Consider the following 2,758-nt stretch of genomic DNA (forward strand, 5'->3'; position numbering starts at 1 on the left):
TTTCCCCCTGGCCTCTCTCACTTCACTGCAGAGGGGCCAGATCTGGACAGGCGGGGCAGAGGTCCTCAGTGCTGGGTCATCACCCTCAGCACAGACCAGGGTCAGGAGCCTGGGAGGCTCAGCCACTGTGTCCTCATCATGAACGAGTGAGGGTGGGTGAGCAGGGAGGGTCCATCAGCATTACCTGGGCTGCGGTCAGCGCACACTCCCTCATCGTCCCCCACTTCTCCCAGCCCCGCAGCCCCACGGGCAGGTCCAGCACCTGGGGCAGTTTGACTGAACACCCATGTCCTGTCATCGGGGGTAGAAGGGGATGTCTCCCCAGGAGAGGAAAATAGGATGACTCACACTTTCATCTGTACCCCTTCGTTGGAATAGCTGGTTCTCACCAACCATCCCAGGTATAGCATCTTGGAGATCAAGTAGGGTCAGGAAGGACCCTGGAGGGGCCTCCTTCCACACACACCCTCAACTTCCAGGACTCCCCCTTGGGAATCTCATACCTCCAAAGGTCCCTTTCTCGGCCCAGGGCCTAGACACTGAGACCCATGAGACCTGCATGCAGTGGCACCCTGACCCTCCCTCCCGGGGGCCACACCTGCCTTCCATCTTCTCTCTCTCACCCAGTCTCCCCCAATACGGCCGCCTCCGGCCAGCCTTCATGGCACTGCTGGGCACCAGTGTTTCTGCAGGGCCCACCCTGCTCAGGGCCGTCCTGCAGGCTCTGTGCTGTGACAAAGACAGGACGGGGCAGAGCCCAACTCTGCCTGGACATTGCGTAGGAGAGTGGCTGCCCTGCCTAAAGCACCCTGGCCCTGAGGAAATGCTCATGGCAAGGAGATGGGCCAGAGTGAGGACAAGCGGAGAGTATGTCCATCTCTGCATGTGTCCTGGCCCCTCTCTGCTGGCTCTCAGACCCTGGGGCTGGACTGTCCCTGCCCATGATCTGCATGATAGGTGGACATTGGATGGAGCTCAATGAGATTCTCAAGGACACAGAGAATCCACCTGACAGAGGGCCACTGCATCCAGGCACAGGGTCAGGGACGCAGAAACGGGTGCTGAGTCCTAAGGGGAGACAGACAGACAGACAGCAATCACTGTAACTGGGTGACAGCTGGCTCCTATTCAGCCTCCAGCCTGAAGCTAAGATAATAAGTTACTAGGCACAGTACCAGGGCTTCAGGTGCGTTCAGTAAACACCACTGAGTCGGTGGATTAGTGAATAAGGCAGGAAGAGCAGGGTCAGATACGCAGATAAAGAGGGACAAGCACCAAGGAGGGTGCAGGCCCATAGGGAGGAGAGCATGGACCCTTGGGGGTAGGGGTGCTGATGTGGTGTCCCGCACGGCGGCTGCTAATTCAGCTGTCAGGCTTCAGGCTTCTCTGCACGCCCTCAGCAGCATCTCAGACTGTCATAAGGCATGAGCACTCAATACATATATACTTTTTAAATTTTAACTTTTTATTAGAAAAATTTCACACACCTGCAAATACACAATTATCAGCGCTCTGCTCTTCTTTCCCCGATTCTCCCACGTTTCGTTGTCGTCATTGTCCCTGGAGAGAATCTTAAAGCAAATTCAGGACTTCATGTTTCCTCCAACACTGCAGTCAGTATCTCTGACAAAAACGGAGCTTTTGAAAATATCCCTGCAATACCAGCATTACACCCCAGAAAATTAGCAACTGTCCCTAAATTTCATTGACCACCCAGTGTATATTCCATTTCCCAATTGTCTAAGAGATGATTTTCACACGTGGCTGATTGGACTCAGTGCCCACAGGTGGCATTTGGTTGCTTTGTCTCTGAAGTTCTGTCTCACTCATGACAGGACTGCCTCTCCCACCTGCCCTCCCCATTTTTCTCTGCCATTTAATTGTTGAGAATGCCAAGTCATTTGTCCAGTAGAATGTCCCAGGGGCTGGTTTTGGTCAGTTGTATCCCTGTGGTCATTTCACGTCATGTCCTGTAGACTGGTTGTTTCACATCATTTCCAGTCTACGGATGGAGACGGAGTTAGATGGAGACTTTGATCAGATTCAAGTTCATTTGTTTCTTTCCTCCTCCCCCTCCTCTTCCTCCTCATCTTGGCAGGAACACATCACAGGAGGGCTGTGAACATCCTAGTGTGTCCCAGAAGAAAGTCCTTAACCTCCTATTTCCCCACTTGAGTTCTGTAAGATGCATCAGTGACATCTGGTGCTGCCAGCTGGCCGTCTAGTGTGGAGGTCCCCGTCACCCTCTACCTCCCAGTGTTAGCAGCCATCTGTGGATGCTCCCCAGAACCATACCTTCAATCAGACAACAAAGTGGTGACTTTCTAGGTCTACTGGTCCTCCTGCATTTATTAGCAAAGATAAAGAAGAACTTCCCCTACTCAGCTCTTCGATTGCTCTGAAATAGAATCCACAGGGTGAAAGGAAGCATACGTGTTTAATTCTTTTTTTTATGAATTGGAAGAATAATGAGATGGTGCTCTAACTACCACCAAGGTTGACTTAGGAGTTTTTTGAGTAATTTTGTTTGTTTTTTGAGCACCATTATGAGCTCACATTTTTATACATTTGTTATCCTTCAATTTGTTGTAATGTTTGTTTGTTTATTAATTTTGATGTTGAAATTGGTTCATCTTTGGCCCATAGGAGCCCCTTTTAATTGGGTCCTGAGTCCTTTCAACAGGAGCTGGGAGTCTTTGGTGGCTTCCTTGTTTTCTGGCTTGACAAAGTGGCTCTCCATACATGTTCTTGAATTAAC

Source organism: Trichechus manatus, unplaced genomic scaffold (assembly GCF_000243295.1).
Source record: "Trichechus manatus latirostris isolate Lorelei unplaced genomic scaffold, TriManLat1.0 scaffold00165, whole genome shotgun sequence".
Classification (NCBI taxonomy): domain Eukaryota; kingdom Metazoa; phylum Chordata; class Mammalia; order Sirenia; family Trichechidae; genus Trichechus; species Trichechus manatus.